Genomic DNA, 24,655 nt, shown 5'->3' with positions numbered 1-24,655 from the left:
AAATATATTGTTATTTATTTTATGTGAAAACACAGAGCACAACATATATTATTTCATTATTTCAAGTTACAAAAACACACATACACACCACACACACCACACAAACACACACATTTCTCTTTGTACATATATCATTGTGTATCTGTTCATCATGTTACCTTGATAAAAGAAATATTGTCAGTCACTAACATTTATATATTTTTTCTTCTTTTCAACTTCAAGCACAACAAGAGCAACAGAGCAAAACTCTAATATAAAATTTACATGGGAATGCTATTATAAGTAATCCAGATAAATTCATATACATAGGAGGGTGGGTGTTGGTTTCACGACAGCACTCACTTTCTTATACTCAGGACTTGATCATTCAGAGTCTGGTATGTGTGGGGGTCCTGGAATGAAGGTCTCATTAAATGACAGCAAAAAACAATGTTTATCCCATGGATATTTTTATTCATGGTTAGCTGAATACTCTATTATGTAACTTATGGAGACATGGGGCCAGATGCTTAAATACATTTATATGTAAAATAAATCAGTGACCATCATAAAGAAGATGTGTACTTCGAATATGTGACTTCATTTTCTGACCAAAGCTACTTAAAGTGATACAAGATGTATTTAAATTAACCCAGACTAGCACAGTATGTGGAGGGAGACAGCATGCTACCAGTAAAGCAGAAATTGTAAACAATATTTATAAAACAGAGTAAATTGATAGGTTTATCTCACCAGAAATGACTTGAAATTTTGCAAGTCTAATGGGTTGCGTGTTTTTTTTTTTTTTTTACTCTTTTATTTCAACTAATGAAAAACAATCTAGTGTGTCACTTTGTTTAATTTTCTGTGCTTCATTGAGTAATAGTTAATGTCAACATTGTGTTTCTAATGGCTATTCATTGAATTGCCTATTGATTTTTCTTTGTTCTTTTTTGTGAAAATTGTATAGCAGAACATGTTTACTGTTCATACTTCATGTATTCTTGCTTTTCATATCCCTTAAAACTTCAAGTGATTTTGTTGATATATGTTCTGTATAATGTGTATCAGAATATTTGTTTTTCTTTGATTATTGTATCATAAAGGGGGTATGAATTATTTGTTCACATATGATGGATGATAATATACGTATGTACCTGTTTTTCAGTTTTCTTTTTGCTTTAAATTTTATTTCAGGCTATGTTTCTCAGCCTGCAGGTTGTGACCCTTTGGGGCTCAAAATACCATTTCACGGAGGTCACTTAAGACCATCTGCATATCAGGTCTTTACAATATGATTTGTAACAATAGAAACATCACTTATAGCAATGAAAATTATTTTTTGGCTAAGGCATCTGTAGCAGCATGAGGAACTGTGTAAAAGGTTGCAGCATTAGAAACGTTGAGAACTGCTGATTTAAGGGTTATGTTTTTTCAATGCCTATTGTGTTGGGAAAAGCTTTGGACATTTACTAAATCCATATCCATGCCATTGTAAAGACCTTAAAATACAAGTAGTGAACCTCTTCACAAGAGCATCATGGGAAGGTACATCATACTTCCCCATGTACACCACTGCTACATTAATATCTAGTAATATCTAATAAAGATGGTTATTATACTTGATGTCTAAGCTGTACAGAAAGTTTTATTCAACCATCACTTTCAACCTTCTTAATTGTGTGCTTCCATTGGGACTTTGAATATCTCATACATCATAAGGAAATACATTTAAAACATTAGAATTTTTTGGAGCTTTAATTTGACAGTATCTTTCATATTTTAAATGAATGCAATTATCTTTGGTTATGAAGTGTGATAATTCACTCCCAACGTACTTTGAGATTAAAGACATTTCAAGATAGTTGTGGGCAGCTCATTGGATATAAGTGGGATGTTCCTATGAAGAGTGACTTAATTTAATCATTATTGTTTGAATTATTGCACATAGGCTTATTCTTCTGCCATGGAAAGAGCTATAAATGCTTTCAGTGTTTGAATGGGGTTTGAATGATATGTGAAAGGTACATTTCCATGTAGAGAATTTTTTTCACTTGTTCAAGAATGGCACATCATTCTTCTGAGGGTTGCAAGTACAACCAAGATAAATGGTCAACAACTTGAATAGCATGCATGATGAACACCACATCTCTAATATTCTTTCCAAACTATGAAAATCCATCTGACAAAGAGATTACTTGTATTCTTGGCCATAATAGTCATTGTTACAAAGCTCTGAGTGAATCAATTAAGCAAATATCATATGTCTCCATGTGTTAGTGATAGAGTGTTTGTAAGACTCCAACCATCTGGAAAATAATTTTCCTCTATTTGTATATCTTAATATGTTCAGTAATTGAGTTATTTATTTCTGCTATTTTCAGCTAAAATAATTCAACCGTCTTAAAACATCAGCAGAATTGATCGCTGCATGGTTTCATTCTGACTCTTAATGATTTCATTTTGAGTTGGTCTCTGTTTTTCTCTTCACTGTCTTTCTATGTATTAACCCTTTATTAAAAAGTAACTTGGTCAAATGACTCCATTCCTGTATAAAACAGACTTGGAAATGTGGAAATAGCAGAGCACTTTGCTTCTGAGTTTCTGGAAAAACATTGCAGGAGAGGATTTGGATCACATGTCTGTGTATAAAAAAATCAGCAAGGAGAAATGATAAGGGAATTTTATTATTTTAACCTAGACCATTGCCCATTTCAGAAGTATAGAAATAGTGTCATGTGAAAAGACTGGATTCTATGAAGAGCCATTTGTGTTCTCATGCACCAAAACTAATGGGGACTAAGGAGCTATGTCACGAAAGCTCTTCCTAGGACTCCAGGCTCCAGGTGTGCAAGGAGCGGGAAGGATTTGATTATGATGTTTTCTCCCACAAATATAAAGCATGGTGTGAACAGTGAATGTCCCAAGCACTGGTGTTCATCTTAAGGAAAGTGAAGATTGACCAGTAGATATGTAGATTCATCAATGGGATTGGGTTGTAGATATGTGTAAAACACATTCATTCATCTCTAAAAATTACTTGGAGTTGGAAAAACGGTTCAGTTAACAACGTGCTTGCTATACTTAGCATGAGGATCTGAGCTGGATCCTGGTATTCATCCACAAAGTTGGGTGAAGCCACCTCTGGGAAGGCAATAGCAAGTGAGAGCTCTGGAAGCTGAAAGCCACTCAGCTGCTTCAGGTTAGTCAGCATGCCCCAGGTTCGGTGACAAGCCTGTTCAAAAACTGTTGTGAATAGAAGATGAAACACACAACGAACTTTAGCATCTTAATCCCAGATACACATGCCTGTATGTATATGACTACAGAAGTACAAGCACACAGATATGCACACACACACACACACACACACACACACATACATATATGCAAAAGCATGTACACACAATCAATTCATAAGAAATCTGCAGTATCCTGAAAGTTTCTGCAACTGGGGTTTCAGTCATGATGAACTTCTGGAACTTAAAATTCTAAATGACCTGTTTCATCCAGCCTTCTTTTTCTGCCTGAGCCAGTATGCCCCCTCTAAAGTGGTCCACTCTGACAATAGATTCAAGAGCATCCTTGCTGCCAACTATTGACTCTCTGTCACTGTTTTCTTTTCTTCTAACTATGGTAAATATAAATCATTAGCATACTTTGTGTCATATATGACACAACCCTGGTAATATTCACATCTTATTGAATGGGAAGAAAAAAGGACCTCCCCATCTTTATCTACCACCACCTCATATAATAAGCTCTCACCACCAGGGTGCACTTAGTGAGCCATTAAGTAGAGATTCAGATGGTGGTGAGGAACCACAAAACTTTTAAAAGGACCATTGTACAGCTGATAGCAGACCCCCAAGTTTACCACAGTTTGAGCTTTTACTTTGACCATGAAACTGTTCTCAGAGCAGCCAGAGCACATTAACCCTTTTTTATGGACCACATTATTACTTTAAATTACCACATAAAGACCAGGTTCCCCAGTGAAGTTTTATTTTATCTGTTTTCTCTTTCCTCTCATGCAGTAAAACTTTAAATAAAGAGTAAATATTTATTTTTCCATAATGATTTCTGTAATCTAAATGATCCAGGGGAAAAGAATCAATCAGACCAATTTAGGCTTAACAAAAAAGTACCTTTATTGTTTTATGATTTTCATCTCTCCAGTCAAGTGAATATAGGGAAGGATCACCGGATTCCAACACGGACACCCCATATCTGGGTAACCATGAGTTGGTTTTATGAGCTTCAGGAAAAATAGCAATGGAATCTATGTTCTATGTTTTCTGTTCATCACAGTCTTCATTATTACAATATATACATGTCATTGCTAGACAGCTGCACGGCAAAATAACCATAACTGCCATTAAAGTTTTTAGACAGAATATTTCATTCTAAATCATGCATGTACACCAGTAGTAATAGGCAAATGGTTTCTGTGAGAGGTGGTTTTGTATTATGTCAGTTTGTTTAGACTGAGCTATCTTTCCAAGGCTCCACATGTAGGTTTCTTGTTTTAGAGGCTTTGTTATCTCCTCCCTTCTATTTGGTCATAAAGAAGGTATTGAGATTGCAACCTTTCACCATTGGCTTATTTGATTGCTGAACTAGGGTTGGGGGTGGTGGTGGTGGTGGTGGTGTGTTTGTGTCTAGGATAAAGGATCCTAAGGTGCATTCAAAACACCAAGACAGCAGTCAACAAGAACTAACAAAGGTTTCCCACACATATTTCTGGTTTTTACTAGGGGTTCTAATTTTCCCTTGCCTTTCCCTTCTTTACATCTGTTTTGTCTTGTGGGCTTCAAACAACAGCATTAGAGTTGGAAACTCTAGTTTTAGAGCTCTCACAGTTGGCTAAGGGCAAATTACTAGAGAAACATGTCTGTGCTTATTTCTATATTTTCTTAATCCGCATTATCATCTTCATCTATCTCTCTGCCTTCCTATTGCTTCTGCGGAAGCTGTGACTGATGTAGCTGCTATGTGCAAGGGACTGGAGATGATTCAAAGTCACATCTGCTTGATTCTCACATCTGTTATCAGTTCCTACTCTCTACCATCTCCTGAACTGCATATTCTTTCCTCAAAATATTTATAAAATAGAACATTTCTGAATGAAAATTATATTACCAGGATTCTACTAGCTCCTGCCAAAGCAGTTTGCATTTGTAAGCACACAGAAAAAGCTGCTGGGACACAAATCACAACCAGTAGTGTTTCTCCTCTCTGGGGTCCACCCAAGAACTTTTTCAACAGAAGCTATGAGAACTTGGAAGAATTCTGGTTGAATAACCAATTTTAATATGCAATGGAATTTGAAGTCTTCCCTCAAGATCCTCCTTTATAACCTCCATGCCTGTAATGCGTGTACTCCACTGGGGAGTTTGAGGTAGGATAAGCATCAATCAAAAGTCATTTTCAGATAATAGCAAGTTTGAGGCCAACCTGTCTTATATATAAAAACAAGACAAAAATATTTTTCTTGTATAAAACACCAGCCTTAATTGCATAATCACATTATTTACACTGTACTATGGCTTCGGACTTGGAATGATCTTAATTGATTTTCTAAGATGTATTTATTACTAAATTTTCACTTTAGTATTGAAATAACCTTTCTAAATTAATAAGCTAATGTTGACACCTAATGAGACATTCTAATTATTTTTGTTATCTGATTGAACACTCATACGTGGGGATCCCTTCGCCAGCCATAGAAAAAAACTGCTTAGCAGAAAAATTGTTGTAAAAAGCTTAAAGTATTGTGTGGAACAAATTTCTTAACATATATTTGTTCTTCCTATTATTATTTTTCCTGGAGCTTACTTGTTCAATCATAAGAGAGTTGATTTTTATCTTAAATGTTATTTATTTATTTATCTATATCAAGCACTGCCCCCTTACGTCTCCCCTCTCAGAGCCACTTCCTGCATCTCCCATCCCCTTCTACTCCGACAAGTGGGTACCCTCCCTCAGTTTTCCCCATCCTGTCAAATAATTTCTCTGCTAGGTTGGGCAAAATCCTCTCCCAAAGAAATTGTTTTCCACTCCATTGGGCATTGCACCTCATTGATGCATGGTATCCTCCAGTTGGCCAGCAGAGGGAGTAAGGGGTACTTTATAAAAAGCAACTTTCCTTTGATCAGGGCCAGGTCAATGTAGCACAGATTAGCTTCATTTAGGATCAGTGATTTTCATCCCAACTGTGTGATGAAGAAGACATCTGCATCTCCTCTTTCTTCCAATTTTATGGACCAGTGTTTCCTCTATACATAACCTATTGGAAAGCGCAGTTCACGGCTTTCAAAGCAGATTCATCAGCTCACAGATTATCAATAATTTATTCACACATTCACACGTTCCTTCATTTGTTCACACAGATGGGTATTTAGCAGAGGCTTATGAGATGGTAACTGTGCAATTAGAAATAAATCACATTTGCAGGAGTGCAATGGAAGATTAAGAAAAAATAACAAAAGACTATAGAAATTCAAGGGGTTTGATATATCTTTTAGATGCCAGTTTGAAGTCAGCTCCAGAATGATGCTAACAAGCCATTTAATTATCTGACTTCTCATTAGTGATAATTCATTAACAAGCCAATATTGTGGATGTCTGTTAATCACCTTCTGGATATGGCTCCCTCTGGAGGACCACGCAATGAGAGTCTTAATCTATCAGAACAGCTTTCAATCTTTTCCATTGCATTAGCTAAACAGCAAAGTGAGTTAATGTAGCCACGTTTGCTTCTTGCAGTAATCCTGCATAGAGAATTTACCCGTGTGAGTTTGCCACTGGCCCTATAGAATGGCGATGTCAGGAGGAGGTAGCTGCCGAGAGTAAGCGGAATTAGAATGTATGTTCCTGATTTCTAATACAGTCTTTCAAATACATCCCCCCAAAGTCATGAGCTAGAAACTTATTCCTAAAAACTCATATTGATGGCACTTGGAGGTGGGGCCTTTGGGAGGTACTTAGAAGTAAATGAGGTATGGAGCCTCCATGATAAGATTATTAGCTTTACAAGTAAAGGAGAAATTAGAACAAGGTCACCTCGTTGTGCCGTTAGTGATACCTTTTCCCATGCCCTAGCAGCTGAGAAAGGTTTGCAGCCTGGGACTTTTAAAATAGAACTTCTTATCTCTCAGAACTCTGGGAAACAGGTTATTTTCTTTATAAATAAGACATCCTCAGGGATTCTAACATAGGAGCTAAAGGTAGACTGGGTCACCGAGCCCTTATCTACTAAGAGAACATCCAACACTTAAAATCCTTTTTTTCCCCCAGACTGCTAGAGAGAACGATACCCTTGTTCTCCTTTGGCATAGCTATAAACTTATTTTGCTGCAATGTAGTTCAGGGTATCTAGTTTCTTGCTTGAAATCAACAGTGTTGAAAGTGGGATATAGAAAAGGCATTCATTCCATGATTTCAAGAATTCGACATATTCTGCTATATTTAGACTTTCCTCATCAGTGTCCTGTGTCACTGTAATGTGGAGCCTTGTTCTTTTCTGTGGTATGGTTGACTTTCACATATGAAGCAACGTATATACTATAATTTATAACTATAATTATGCTCCTGGGGTACAGTTCATTCAAAAACACAGAAAGATTCATTTCTGAAACTCTCCTTTAAGTAGGGCTAGGGAAATGGTTTCTGTGCCCTGTACTTGATCTCTGAAGACTCTACCTGTGAGGAATAATCTACAGTGTGTTAGGCAGAGCTGACTGATTCAGTTTATTGTCGTTTCATTTGCTTACCTCTAATCATTTTTTATGTAAACTTATTGTCATATTGTTTCTTGCATGCTTGAAGAACAAAGTAAATTCGGTGCCTCATAGCACTGGAAACATCAGTCAGCTCCTCTGACAGCACCTGCTCACTGGTCCACTAAAAATATAGTTCAGTGAAGTACTTAGAAGAGAAGATGCTCCAATGGACCTTTGTGTCTGAACATTTTGTATCGGTGAGTTTCCATTTCTTTGGCTATATGGAAATTATAGAATTCTGCAGCAGAATGCTAAGAGATATTATACAGCAGGATGCTTGCTTGGTGTTCAGGGCTTCTGCCATCAGCAGAGAGAAAGGTACTCTTCATCTTCTGCTGTAAGTTTCTGGAGATTTGACTTGAGGCCAAATACTTCATTAGCCCCATGAAATTGCTTCTCTTCTTCCCATACATATACTCAGAGGCCTATTACTGACACACAGAAGGAGGAATGAGAGGAGGCCAGTGCATCTTGAAGAGCAGAAAGCTACTCAATGGAACCCGAGGAGAAGGATGAGGATATGATGGGAACAGAGGACAGATGCACATTGCATAATGTTCGGTTGATTCATGTCTCCTAACAGCATCCCAAAGCCTGTGCTGATGATTGGTTGGTGGAATTGTTATAGTGCTGATTATCTATTTTCAATATCATCTCAGGTTCAGAGTCTTTTGAGGAAATGTTCTTCAGCATTTTACCATCTTCAGTAGCTACAGAAAGAGTTGTGAAGAGTTGGAAGAAATGAGCCAGGTCATCAGATAAGCTCCCTTTCTCAATATCTTTTAATTGCCTAATCTAAAATATAAAGTAGCACTTTTAGGTTCTTTCTATAGCTTCTAAAGTTTAATCTGTGACCAAAGTGAAGTTTGTTTAACATGGGTTTACTAAATAAAAGCACTCAGCTGAGAAGGATCATAGTAGATCCTTTGCAAGGGAAAATCCCAGTGCCCTTTCCCCCATTTTTGTTTAGGCACTTCATTACTTGAGTGTAATCCCTAGGTTGCAGGTGCTGAGTTAGAAGCTGGGGCATAGCAGTGAGAAAAGGCATCTGTAGGTCCTGCTTTAGACAGTTTTAAAAGCTAGTAGTAACAACGAAGAAGAAACCACAGGCTCTAAGCCCCAACAAATTCATCGTGGAATTATGGCTCTGCCCTTCCTGCTACTGAGAGCTATACATGATGTCAATGTTATATGGGGATATTCTGAGTACTTTTGGGAATAAGGTTTTCTATGCCTGGTTGTAATGAGATCCTTGTTCATTTTCATCTGACAGGGAAACTGGCCATGCTAAGAGTTTTCATTACAAGTCTTCCTCATGGGAAGAATCACCCATTAACTTTAGTAAGCTAGTAATTGAGTTATGACTCCAAGTAGGGAGATGTAAGCTAATGAATTCCTGACATATGGGTTTATTAACATTTGGGCTCTAGTTAATTTGAGCATTTGGAGCAACCTAAAAGGGGAAAAAAAAGGAGGTAAAGGGAGGTCTTCGATTGTGGATGAAATGAGAGACATGGTTGTACCTGTCCTATTCTGAATAGACACTCCTCCTAAATACATACTTGAATTTATCTTATGCAGTGGAATAACTTGCCCATTTCAACGCTTCATTTCTCGCATTCAATAACTGAACTATTCACTTCATCAAGGTTAATATGTGTCAGTAGCCTCTGAATTTGGAGGGTTTATAATTGAACTATGTAAGAAAAATAAAACAAGAAATATGAGATCCTACCTGATTCTCAGAAATATACCATTCAGAAGGTAGAATCAGCAGGAATAGGAAAGTAGAAGAAAAGGAGATAATGAAAACATTTTTTTCTGTTCTATTAATTAATAGAATGCTATTAAATTGCAGACTAGGATACATGTATCTTACGTGTCTTTTCCCTCTGTGTGTGTATTATAATCACACACACACACACACACACACACACACACACACACACACTTTTTTGAAAATGTCAAGAAATGTATAGTCACTGACCCTTTGTCCTATCCATTATACTAATAAATTCCTACAGTATTTTGTTCCTAGATCAGTGGGTGATCTGGTGAGACACCACGATGTGTGCTCTGAGAGAAGCCTGCAGTTTGAAGAAGTTTGTGACCTTAATTGGAAATGCTTAACTTTACTTAGTTTGAAGCAAATACAGGGAATTACCTACTCCTTTAGTAAGGTGTTTAACTGGGCTCCCGAAATCATGGGGCATGATTAAAGCAGGCAGAAGGGATCTGAAAACCCAGGCAATGCTCTGTATGCTGACACTGAAGGACAGATGTAAGGGAGAGTCAGGGACCTGAAGCCACCTGCTCAAGGCCAAACAGGTCAAGCTCAGAGACTGGCACAAGTCCTACACATCTGGTTTCGGTGTGGTTACTATGGTATTCTCAGTGTCAGCAGCAGAAGAGATGATACCAGCTTATGTTCCCAAATTGACAAGGTATAAATAAAAGACTGTTTCTCCAATTTGCATGAATTATCACAGTCAGTATTGTGCATCTTCTGGTCACAGACTAGGGTTACCTTACTAATTACAGGCTTATGGATGTAATCCTCCAAAGGAATGGTGTTACCTACTCCTTTGATACACAGGTCTTTGTAATGACCTTAAAGGTCACAAATGAGAGATGCACTGCCTTTCTCCCGGTCCCTGATTAAATGTTTTCCAGTGATGAATTTTGAAATTAATGCAAACCCTAAGCAGTGCCAGAGGAAAGTAAGTCACACCCAGCATACCATTAAATACCCAAAGAAAATCATTAGAGGAATTTAGATGTTAAGTTAAATAGATGATGGAGAGCGAGAAAGAAGTTATTTCCTTTGGCTACTCAGGGGGCTCTAGGCTTACATTGTCAGAGGTACAGTGGTGGCTCATTTGCTGTTTCAGTTATAGTTCCTGGTAATCAGCCTCAGGTATAAGGATAAAATGAATGGAGTCATTGGCAAGACCTTTGATTCAAATCTGTAGAGCTGGGCATGCAACAGAAGTAGGGATTAGATTGGTATGATGAAGGCAGAAGTCAGTGACCTGACAGGCTGCTCTGGAAGTACAAAGAAGGGTTATAATCTCTCCAGGAACTTAGAAGGCCTCCCCTTCATTTCCCATATAATAATAACAGGCTGTGCTGGAAAGGTGCATCCTGGGGGCTACATGATCTCTTTCCAGTTGATGGAAATTCAAGGTGGTTTCAACTTACAGTTGGTAGTCACCAAAACTTCTAGAACCCAGAGAATGAGGATTTTAATTCCAAGGTGGTAGGAGTTATATTGTACTTACAATATCCTCTATGGTTTATTAATTGTGCAAGCAAAAATCAGTTTTCCCAGATAGATTTTGAAGCACTGTAGGATTATGCTATAAACTTTTACTAGATAAGTTGGAAAGAGGAAGCTTACTGGGACAAACTATAGCCATTAATGTTTCAGCTAAACTTGAAACCACAAAACAAAGATTATTGCATCTTTCCCCAACTTTGTCAATTATCGATGCTCTCAGAGAGCAGTTCTGTGGGTACCAGAAACTAGTATGGTGAGTGACTCTTCATCAGACTCATCCAAATCAGAAATGTGTGCTCCCTGTGAGTTCCACAGGCTATATCCAATGAGTGTGTGTATTTTCTCTCTTTTATACACTCAGGATGCTGTGCATAAAGCTACCTCATTTTTAGTAAGTGATCAGAATCAGGGAGTCAGGGATTCAGCACTGCCTTATGCTGATGAACAGGACACTAACCGTAATGAAGGTAGCCTTGAGGAGTGAATGTTGTGTTATCTGACACATGTAGACTCCATCCTTACCACAATGGCTATCTTTTAAAACACCATTTACCAGTACTAAGGTGGTCCATTATGAAGTCTGATAACAGCTGACCTAGGTATTCTATCTGGTTGTTTGGTGTCATATCTGTGGCAGACATTCACTGGCTATTCTAGGTATTGCCATGAGATATTACCATCTTTTCCCATTATGCTGGTCCTCATAGGTGTGCTATATTTCTCTTAGCTGGATCCATTAGCTCTAATCTTTCATTCTCAAACTCCTAGATGAGGAGTCAACCCACATTTTTATCCTTGAGTCTGCATATACTCCCTCTTTACAGAAGAGTAAATTAAATGGACTAGCAAAGCTTTACACACTGGATATACTTCATCACCTACTGCCTTTTAGGCTAACATTGTAATGTACTGTCCTGTATTACCACTACATTTATGGCTTTTATGCACTTGCTGAAAGTAAGCACCCATGAGGTAATGTCTCTTCCTTAGCTGGTTGTAAGCAAATATGGACATCCAGACCAAGTGAAGCAGAAGAACCTGCCCAACAGTGATCCCTGATGTGGGATCTGGACTCCTTGTATTTTGAAGGGAGCCCATGCATCCTCCCACATATGTAATGTTTCTTATTTGGTTTTGACCTATGATATCAATATGTAGCTCAGAATGGCCTCGAACTTGTGACTCTATTGCTTCTCTATCTGTGCTATCAGATTAGTCAAGCGTCATCACACCTAGTTGGATATATCAATTCTGAGATCTGGTGGTTTTGATGAAACAAACAAACAAAAAAGCCAAAAAAGAAATCACTCATGATAGCTAGTTATACTTAAAACTAAGTGACTTTTAGACCTACTTATCAGTAACACAACAGAAAATTTATAACACTTGCCAGTGTTTTATATAAAATTGCATAACTTTCACATCTACACTCATATACTTTCTTGCAACCACTTGAATCCTCTCTGAATTATTATTGTTATCCAATGTAAGCTAAGTGCTATCAAAAGTATTATTGTACTGTGAGGATTAATGATAAAATGTGACTGTATTCCACAAAGATGTTTCTCCTTGTTAATTTTTGATCAGTAGTTGATTGAATCCATGAGTATGAAAACAATGAATATAGAGTTTATTTTGTTATGGAAGCTAAAACCAAATAATATGTTAGCTACAACCATGCACACCACGATTTGTATGGAGTTTCTGCACAGCAGATTTTATTTCAGGGTCTTTATTCTTATTGCCATCCATGTAGATCACAGTATCTTCTCTTTCAAGCTTTTCCTATAAAGAGCCCACACTGAGATGCTCACTGTGGCTAAATGTGTTTCCTTGAGGCCTTTCTGCAAAGTATTCAGATGCTGTATTTCCTATCCTTTAATATCTAACCATCACCATTTGCTATTTTTCTAAATACTTTAGTTCTTTATTCTGCAACCTACTACCTTACTGTATGAACAACTGTTTAGATTCATACAAGTTATTAAGACTTATATAATAAGAGAGTATCCAGACATGAATAAATCCTTAATTATTCTTTCCTAAAGTCTGCCTTTCTTGATCTATCACCTTCAGGATCCAGTCCTATACACATACCACAGAATCTTAGTAGTACACGTTAACTGTTCCATATTTTACTCAATTTTTGTTCTCTTTTTTTCTTTAGAATACCCAGCACTTCTATGACTAATTTACAAATTGATATGAATTATTCTTGGTCAGAATGAGGGGTAGACACAAATCTTGTAAGGCGGTCAGCTCTAGCTTGTCTTTAAGCCAAAAAGTGAGTTCTAGCCACTAGCATGGTATAAGGAGCAACTTCATCACAAAAGTAGTTTAGAGAAGAAATATAATATTTGTGTGCTTGTCATCCCTATGCCAAGACTCAGGGACTTTTACCATACTAAGAAATCCTCTTGCCTTGACATACTTAATAAGGTAAATTTGAAAAATTAACTCATTTTTGGAGTTCTACTGCTCTTCAGACTAACACTTTATTTTGATCAACTCCTCTTCCCTTTAGGATCAGGAGTAATGATACCTTTGGGCTTCCACATATCACTTTTGATTAGTGGTCCGAGCTAAATGTTCATTATCTGTCACCAATGCATAAGAGGCATGATCAAAGTCAAATGAATTGTCTCCCTTCTGCCATTTTTATTTATTTGTTTTCTCACATTGTCCCCCAAAAGCACTGTTCTCTTCCAGTTTTGAGTCCATAGTATTGCTTAGAAAGTTGTAATAATTGAACAACTATATCACACTAGGTTTGATCATTGCTCCAGCTACCACCAGGGCCACCACTCTAAATAATCCAGCTCTAAAGGGGTTATTCTGAGGACAAATTTGGTGTTATTTCTTTTAAATTATTTAGTAGACACAAGCTTTAGAAAGATTTAAGTCCAAGAGGTATGAGAGAGTGTAGCTCCAGAGGAATTCCTACAGAATGTAAAACCAGGGTGTCTGAGCAGAAAGAGGAGGGGTTATGTGGTCCATCTGAATTATAATACCAGGACTAAGCTTCAGGTGTTGTAGAGAAACTGCTGAGGAAAGAATAAGTCTTTTTAAGGCTGTAGAAATGTTTAGAAAGAAACTCAGTTGTGGACAGTCCCTCACTTATTGTCTACCAGCTAGAGGAAGAAGTTGTTGCAATAAATATGAATAAGGATGGCTTAACTTTTTATCGGCCCCACAGTGTCACTCCATGAATGCCTCTCTAGTGCAAAGCCAAGTACACACCGTCCTTTATCAACAGTCTCTTTAGTCTGGAACTCTGGCTACCTATTCCCCTGCAAGGCCATTCGGCACTACAGGGATTTCTAACTTGGTGGCCTTATGACACCTCTAGGTATGCTTTCATGTTTCATTCTTCCACCCCTGCTGTTTCTGTCTTGGATGTATACAACTGCCCCAGCACGATATTTTCACTCACGTTCTTTTGGCGTGTTGTTACCAAGCCTTAGACACACACATCCCTGCGGCAGGCTTTATGTGTTCCACCACTACATCCTTTGAAGTCAATTAAGTAGTCACGTTAAAGAACACAACAAACTACTCTGATCCAGTAGGTATAATATAATTTGTCAACCCAGCTATGTCATAATAATAAAATAATCTTGTACAATCTCATTCCTTATAAAACATTTATAACCACCTTGTTTATGAAGAGATGCACTAAGAGAAACCTACACATCTGCCTCCGTATTTGTTCCTCCCAGAATCTCCCCCACTCCTCCTCTTCCATTTTTTTAGCCTTTTCCCCACTTATCTCTTCACTATCTGGTCATGTATCACCTTAACATCAACCCACACAAGTCACTTAAGGACATTCTTGGTAGTACATACTGGCCTCATCTCTGGGTCTCATCTTCTTAGCAATACATTTAAGAAAATAACCATTCCAACTTCTTCTTCTTCTTCTTCTTCTTCTTCTTCTTCTTCTTCTTCTTCTTCTTCTTCTTCTTCTTCTTCTTCTTCTTCTTCTTCTTCTTCTTCTTCTTCTTCTCCTTCTCCTTCTCCTTCTCCTTCTCCTTCTCCTTCTCCTTCTCCTTCTCCTTCTCCTTCTCCTTCCTCTTCCTCTTCCTCTTCCTCTTCCTCTTCCTCCTCTTCTTCTTCTTCTTCTTCTTCTTCTTCTTTTTCTTCTTCTTCTTCTTCTTCTTCTTCTTCTTCTTCTTCTTCTTCTTCTTCTTCTTCTTCTTCTTCTTCTTTTTAAAATTCCAACTTCTTAATGTGACTGAAAAGATGGACTAATTTAAACTGGCCAAGCTAGTATTTAGGAATATTTATAAAAATGTTGGATTATAATAAAACATTGTAGAGTTTTGGTTATCATATTAATGATAATGAATCTGAGTAAAAACTGCAGACTTCAAGTGGTACTTGGCTATCCCATATTTTGTTAAGTAATTCCCATCAAATAATCTTAAATGATTCAATTTGCTATCAAAATCCATACAAATGAATAGAAATAATATCAGTGGGGACTTCTCCAGAAATTTCCTTTCATTAGGTTTTCTTTTAAATCTATATGTGGGGGCTGTAAAAAAAAGAGGTGGGTAGAGAAAGAGTGACAGAAAGAGACAGATAGTTTATGAGTACCATGTTCATTTAATGCAGGTGCACAGATGATATATGCTGGGTCCCCTGCAACTTAAGTTGCATGCATTTGTGAGCCTCCTTTATGGGTGCTACAGTTAACTCAGACTTCTGTCTTAACTACTGAACCACCTCTTCAGCCCAATTAGGCTTCTTTGTATCATCTTGCAAATTAACTATCAGGCAGTCAAAAAATAATACTATACTGGAATTGCTTATAATTATCCTTTAAAACAGGTTTTTAAAAAATGTCTTCTTTACTAAAAGTAGTAACATGCCTTTAATCTCATCATTTGAGAGGCAGTAGTTGACTTATTTGTAAAAATTTGAGGCCACACTAATCTATGTAGTGAGTTAATAAATACCAGGATAGCCAGGGCAACATAGTGAGAACCTATGTTTTTTTTTTTTTTTTTTTTTTTTTTTTTTTCATTAACTCACTGAATTTAAAGCCCTCTTTACAAGACAGTACTCATGTCTAGTATTGTTAATGAGGTCAGAAATGTGTTACTAGAGAGGTTGTGGGCCCTAGAACAAAACATATTATTATTATTCTATTAAATGAGTATAATAGTAAGGTAACTTCTAAGTCATGTTTTTATACTCACAGATGAGTGGATCTTTTGGTTCTCATCAGAGAAGCTTCTACATGGCAGTTGACACAGAGACCCACAACAGGATAGCCTTTAGGTCATAAGAGATTACTGAGTACTCAGATCAAAACTGAACATCTAATCACATGCCTTTCTCCAAAGGCTCCAAGATTGTTGCATAATATGTACAGAAAACCAGTAAGAAGGACCAGTAAATGACTACACAGAAACAGTACTTTCTGGAAATAACAGGGCGATTACACATATGACTGCAGTTGCAACTACATGCACAGAACTTGCAGGACATCAATCCAGAAAAACACAAATATGGAGGGGGAAGGTATCCAGGAGATCCCATTTCTGGCTGAGGAACTATACAGCTGTTGGGGGTGAAGGAGTCCCATTTTCTCCCCAGAGTATGTGGTTCCTGAGAGTCTAAAAATGCTCCAATAGATGGTCCTGGCTACATGTATGTACTGGTAGAACTAAATGGATTCTGAACATTATAGCATGCATGGTGCCAGAGCAATCCTAAGCACTACATCCTGATCTTTAAACCAAGAGATAAGCACTTGACTATTGTGGGCTTTTGAAACCTCAAAGCCTATCTGAAGTGATACCGTTCCTCCAACAAGGTCACACCTCCTAATTCTTTTAATCCTTCTTAAAGAGTGCCTACCATACTATGATGACTAAGTAGTCACATATGTGAGACTATGGGGGCCATTCTTATTCAAACTACCACACTTCTTAGAGTGGAAATGTGATAGTATAGACTCTCAAAGCATCCAGCTAGACATATACTTTCTTCAACAAGACTGCTTGTCATAATCTTCCCCAGACAAGCCACCAACTGGGTACAAAGTATTAAACTATCGAGCACATGGGGCACATTCTCAGGTACTGACCACAAGAAATGACAATTCATAGTAAATGGTGAATATAAATGTTTATTTATTGTTAGAATTCTTACTAAGCATTTGCAAAGAGAAAGAAAGTAGACTAGAGTGGTAATAGTGAAAAAGATAAATGATAACATTTAATTAATCAAAGTTTTGTTCTCAAGAGTTGACCCAAACATAGTGCTGAGTGGGGGAGTGGATGATGATGGAACGTAAGAGGAAGAGGAGTTGAAGGGGAAAGTGAAGAGAGTAGAAGGGTGGATGGTGAAAATGAAGGGAGAAGAAAGGGTGGGGAGAGGGAGGGGAAGCTTTGATCAAGATGTAAAGTAAATAAACAACTTAATCAAGAAAAACCAAACTAAACCAAACAAAGAAAACAGTACCTGGACTTAGCTTTATAAATCATCACAGTCAAGTTATAAACCTATAGTCTCAAACTATGGTCTCAAACTGGTACACTTTACTCATGAAAGATGCTTAGTGGATTGCCTTTTAGCCAATTCTATCTCTTATGGCCCCATTCTTATTTATCTCTCTTAGGAAAGCACTAACACCCCCCCACCCCTTTAGCTAAGACAGGCAGTACAAGGGTAAGACATTTTCTAAAGACCCAGCTAAGATTTGTTGACATTGAGTAGAATTGGATAATCCATTCATTATTTATATACCTGCTCACATAATGAAAAATATTTCTCTGCCTTTCCTTTTTTAAAGTCAGCTAAACAATAAAAATGTTTAATTGATGGCATGTTCAACACTTAAATAAAGATTTACTTGCTTTATGGGTTTAACAAATTTGCTCAGTCTCTTCTTCCCAGAAGCTGACATCACTGTTTGTATTCATCTACTGTTCTAGAAGCTACTCTGTATTTGAATTACTTCTGAATTGGCTCAGCAATCTCTTAAGCAAGATTAAGTTGATATCTCCAGCATTTTACCCATTATATATACACCTTTCCAGGGGAGTGTCAGACTCTCAAAAGTGAGGTTAGGTATACAAGTCCTGGTTTGCTGAAATACATAATGTGATGCCTTATTTACATAAAAAATAAAAATTGCTTTTAATATTTTTTATAGTACATTTATTTTCATTTAAGTATTTCTTTATTTTTGATCTGGGCAAAGCCTGCTTTATCATTAAAAATAATTTGTTTACAAGTGCACGTGTGTGTGTGTGTGTGTGTGTGTGTGTGTGTGTGTGTGTGTGTGTGTGTGTGCCTGTAGAACAGCTATGGAGTGTCAAGGAAAAGAAGTCCTGGAAGGATTCGTTTGTCTAGAGTTGCTCCATGTTGGCAGTTTGCCATGGTCTGGGGATGGGATTTTCTCACTCTCATTCTACACTGCCATTCCCCAGAACTGGAATCAGCCCAGATCCTAACACCTGAGTCAACTTCACTGCTTAGATGTCCTGCCAAGCATTACTAACAGCCAGAACAGATTTGTTTCTTACGGTTACACTACTACATATAATATATTTATTTCTCAGAAGTATTCCTGATGTAAAAATATTTAACTGCCGAACTGTTTGGTACCATAGGAATTAAAAATAAAATGTGTGTAAATTAAACATAAACATTCTACTGTATTTCAAACATGAAACCAACCTAAAATAATGATATACCCTTGCTAACTTAAAGTAGCACAGTATTGGAAGTGAATAATAATTAGCAATCTTAAGTACTTTGCTTATGCTTTGGAGAAATGGTAGAAACATATACACATACTGGTCAGTCAGTTAGTTCTACGTACTAACTTCAAAGAGTTATTTAGCAAATGACCTCATAAAATTTGATCTTTTTCACATATTCTCATTCCAAGGTCAAGCTAGATTTATGCATTTGTCTGTCTGTTCTCACTCATACTTGAACAAATTTCTTTCTCATGAATCAACTAATACACAAATAATTAGGAAAAAATCTTTAACTTCGGAATAAATATGCCCGACTCATGAAAATTCATTCTAACCATATACTCTGGAAATTTTCATGTCTTTTTTGGAGTCAGTTCTGTCTTTAAATTCAAATCTGATGAGATATATTTAAACAGAAATAAGCCATTCTATGTGGTCTTATAGATGGTTAAGTTCACAAGAATCAACTTTCATTTTTCTACTCTTTACAATCACATCATTGCTGTTGTTCTACACATGCACACAACAGACACGTGCTTATACAAAGCGTTAGTCTCATTTCGTAGCCCAGGATGCCCTCAGATGTGTGCAGAGTCATTTGCCTATACAAGAAGAAGCCACCACACCAGCTCTATCTTTAAGATATTTAACTTTTGTTCTTCCATTTCTGTAACACTGCAGTTGTATCCTGGGGCTTAACGGTGCCTGATGAGTGGGTTCTCCTTGATCTACATCTCTATTCCTGATCTGTGCTTAACTGCAGAAATACATGGTGTCAGAAGGATCAGGAATAAAATGTGCCTGCAGCAAAATTAAATATTCTATGATATTTCAGACAAGGGACGAACACAATCCGGTTGGTGAAATTGGATAGCAAGTAAGACTGGCTGCTACCAAGCCAGATGACTAGAACTCAGTCTCTGAGACTACTACCAAACCTGATGAGTTCAGTCATTGGTACTCACAAGGTAGAAGCAGACAATTCACACTGACAAGTTCCGTTTTAGTCTTCACATATCTGCCATGGCATGACTTTTATCCACGATACATATAAAGAATAAGTGCTAAAAGTATGTGAATTCACATCTTATATGTATGCACAAGCACACACACACACACACACACACACACACACACACACACACACATCTTATATAATTAAATTTTTAGGTAACATCTCACTATGTAACTCAGGGTTGCTAGGAACTTGGTATGGCCCAGGTTGGCATAGAACTCAAGACAGCCCACCTGCCTCAGACTCTCAAGCAAGTAGCTTACATTTGCATATACCATAATTAGCATTGTTTATTTTAATTATCATAACTGAGGCAGTTGTTCAGAATTAAGACGAACAAATAGTTACCTTTCACAGGTAAGAGTGTTTTTGCCATTGATGGTTAAAAATATTCTCCAGATTATAATCATTTGGTTCGATTACCATATTAATTGCCCAGTGTGGAACACTGTCTCCCGCCACTGGTACCCAGCCACTGCTCCCTCCCACCAGTAGTGCCTAGTGACTGTGCCCTTCCTCTGAGGCATCTCCCTCATCATCTGAAAACAAGTTCACATAAGCTTCATGTTCGTGTGTCATATCACAGACACATCAGGACTAACATTTTTAAGTTATATAAGACATTCTCTATTACCTCTTGGTAATTTTTCAAATCTAGCAAACCATGGAGGAGGACGGTGGGGGAATTTTAATGTTTTTAAGTAAATGAAAAAAAGGCATGTGTAAAATTGATGGAAAGTGGCAGCAAAACAATGGAGTAGAAAGTTTAGGCTGCTCCAGAAAATACTGTCAGAACCCAGTAAACAACTGTAGAGGCTGACTCTGGCTGCTGGGCTGACTCTGGCTGCTAGGCTGATGCAGGGTGCTAGTTACCCTTCTGCATCTCGAGAAAGACAGAGAAGAGGGAAAATGGCTAAGCAACATGGGCAAATTTCACACCTTACACTATGTCCTCAAGCATAGGTCCCACTGTTCTCTCACTCAGATCCAGGGCACAGAAACAACAGACACAGGCCGTCATGATGGGGGTGGGGAATAATTGGTTGTAAATAAGTGCACTTTTCTAAAATAAATACAAGAGCAAATATTCAGAAGCTGATGTTTGCTAGGACTGGGGCACCGAAAGGGCAGACACTTAGTTGAAAAAGAGAAAGTTTGAGTTCTTGAGACATTTATTCAATATTTGACCTTATTCTTCCCTTTCAACAGAACAAAACAGCTATTGTGAGGCATTACATCACAACACTGAAAAAACACAAGCACAAAGCATCTTCTGATGTGTGCCCACAAGTGAGCTTATGGAGGTCACAAGTCAACATTAAGTGTCTTCTTTGTTTGATCTCCATCTTTGTTTTGAGAGATGAGGTCTCTAACTGTACTTGGAGATCACCAACTTAGCTAGTTTCTCTGGCCAGGATACCCTTGCGAGCCTCCTGTCTCTAACCCCTCTTCCAGACATATATGCTATACCTCCCCTTTGGAAGACTACTAAGGATTTCAACTCAGATCCTCAGATTTGCTTTGTAAGCACTTCACCCATTGTGCCAAGTTGCCATTCTTGTTATTAGACTTAAAAATTGTTATAAACTATAATTGCAATTTTTGTCTATCTGAATGAATCTATGTATTTCTCTTAAGGGCATGCTGTCTAATGCCATGGAAAACTGGCTTGACAATAAAGCTAGTAGAGGATTATGTAGAATTCACATGAACCAAGAAGTGCCTCCTAGATGTCCTCTTATGTAAGGGGTGATCACTGGGAAATGATGGGAGTGTGGAATCTGCTGTCAGAGCACACATGTTTGCAGGTCTATAATGTGACACAGATGAATAATTGAATTGCCTTTTAAAAAATAATCCTTGTGTCAGATGCAGTATCTCAATGATTTTTGGAGAAAATAATGTAAATTAAGAGTTTGTTAATTTTTGGAGTAGCTCTGACTAGCTGATGTGCTACCCAACAGCGGAACTCACATGCATGTTGCTATATACAAAATGCTTTGTCTTTAGCCTGTAGGAGATGTAGAATTTGGTGATTAACTTTTTCTGTAGTTTGTAGTATGACATCTCCAAAACCCTAGGAAGGATAATGAGTTACAAAGCTGACATCAGACTTCTGGATATCTTAGCTTCAATGTGTGTTGAATTTAGCAATTTTTTGTTGATGTAAAATTAATGCGATGTTCATTATGAACTCTTTATTTATCTTTTGAGGTTTGTTTTATTTTTATTTATGTGTATTATGTACCTGTATGCACGTGTAAAGGCATCTGCAGAGACCAGAAGAAATCGTGGTCCTCTAGAGCTGGAGTTACGAGTACCTGTGTACTGCCTAATTTGAATTATTGGGACTAAACTCTGCTCACCTGCTAGATCACTGGGCACTCTTAACTCTTGAGTCATTTTTCCAATCCCAGTCATTATTAATCTTTTAAATGAGGATGTAATGATAATATACAATCTAAATTAGAAATGCAAATAATGAAACAATTCAAAAATGTAATCAATGATCTGATTGACTGGGGTTATGTAAAGTGAACTTTTCTTTGTGTAGACTTGATTTATTAGGTTCAAAGGGAATACTTTCTCAGAGAATAATAGCTCCTTTCTAAGGAACACTGAAACATCAACTCCCCCAAACAAGTATGAATGAGATGGAGGCATGCTACTAGACATTTCTAGGGTAATACTCGTTTTCTTTATTAATTTTAGTTCATAATATAATTATGTCATTTTGTTCTTCACTTCCTTCCAAGTCTATATATATTTGTATATATATATATATATATATATATATATATATATATATGTGTGTGTGTGTGTGTGTGTGTGTGTGTTATATATATATATATATATATATGTGTGTGTGTGTGATATAAATATATATAATGTGTATATCTCTATATACATTATAAAAATTGTATATAAGCCTATATGTATATAATATCCTATGCTCTCACAAATTTTCTACCCCTTTCTGTTAGGCTTCTTGAAATCATGCTGTAGGAGTTGATTTTCAGATGGATCCATTTGGACTACTACAAGTCTGCATTTTGATTGTGGTTTTCCCCAATGGCTTGTCACAAAGAGAAATCTGCTCGATGAGGAGTAAAGACTACATTTACTTGTAGGTAGAAAGACAGATATTTACAGCATAGACAGGGCTTATGGTCATTTAGTAAATAGGCAATTTTAAGTTCAAGTCCATGATTTATGATGTCAGTGGCCTTGGGTAGATTTTCTGTATCAGGCATAATGTTTCTCTTCTTGAGACTACTCAAATCGAATTAGAGAGCTGGTGCTTACCACCAAGGTATGCATGCCACATTTATTAAAATGTGTTTTTTGAGATTTTTTTTCATGTATTGTATTTTGATCATATTTACTCCTAAAGTCCTCTCAGTTCTACCCTCCTGTTTATACCTACACCACTTTGTGTCCCCATCTTCTGAAAGTATATTTCCCTCCATCACTGAATTATTCAAGAATCACCCTGTAAACAGATTCCAAGTGTCAGGGCTTGTCATTGCTCTGGGATGGAGACATGCTGATGGTTATTGCAAGATTGACTTATGACATGAACACATGAAGACTTTCACCAGTGACTATTATGAGTAATAGTTACCTAATCTCATTAATGGTCTACACAAATTTCATTGAATATTATCCCAGTTCATGGTGTTGTGACTCTGAACTAATCTTATGAGGTTTACTTCATAGGTATAAACCCTCTACTGACAATAAATGGTGACCATAAGGGTATTCTGAAAAGAATCTTTTTTAAGAACCAGACATAAGTGTTTGAATATATATGTGAACACTGAATAGATCCCACTCCAAAATACAGACCAAATGCTCAAAGGAAACACTATAAACTTTACAGCATTGGTAAACATAGCAGTTGCTACCTAACCCAGGATGCATCATTTCTGGTGAAGTCTAATTTGATCAAACCTACCTGATGCTTCATGGTAGGTTTTCCACAGCCTCCCATACGAAAGCCTGCTTTTTCTTTAGAAAATTTATAAAAAGTTAGTTACTAAACACTTTCCTTTCCATGGTAAAATGTCTGGGCTACTGAAGAGTTTCTGAGCATTCTTGTTTGAATAGCAGTTGCTCGGATTGATGAATGCTGAATAGGAACTTAGCAGGGATAGTGGGTTAATTCCAGCTTTTCAAAGCTATGTGTATTTCAGATCCCTGTAATCCATTCAGTTTGAGTTTATCTCAGAGTCCCGGCATAAAACCTAAATTCAATGACAACTGGTTTTAGATAGATACCATATGGCATGAATGTATTTTGAAGATCTAAGTTATGGAATAATGACTAAAGTTAGTATCTTTCTATCATATAATTGAAAATTGATGAAACAATAAATATTAGATATTCTACTCTCGAGCAAAACTGTGGGTAAATATGTTAATGAATGTGTTCATTAGTTTGATTGTGATCATTGTTTTTTTTTTAAACTTTATTTTAAAAAACAAAGATAAAAGAAAAAAATTTAACATTTTTGCATAAATGTATACAAATACAATTGTGTCAGTGCTTGGCTTTTTTTTTTCTTTTTTTTAAAGGTTTGATACTCTGAGTTAAGGTCCTACTATTTACAATTAACAAAAAGTACATATAAAACAGGGTGTAACCCGGAATAGGTCAACGTGTTCTTGGTGTGTAAGGATTGAGGATGACTTTTTTTTGTTTTGTTTTCTTTTGTGATCATTGTTTTATATTAAATAAGTATATTAAATCACAACATTTCATACTTTAGATATATACTACTATGTTTGTCAATTATATTTTGATAAAGCCGGGAGAGAAACAGAGAAAGCATAACATAGAATTTGAATGAATAACACAGCAATGGGATACAGG

This window comes from Micromys minutus (assembly GCF_963924665.1).
Source record: "Micromys minutus genome assembly, chromosome: 2".
Lineage (NCBI taxonomy): Eukaryota > Metazoa > Chordata > Mammalia > Rodentia > Muridae > Micromys > Micromys minutus.
This window is presented reverse-complemented; position numbering follows the sequence as displayed.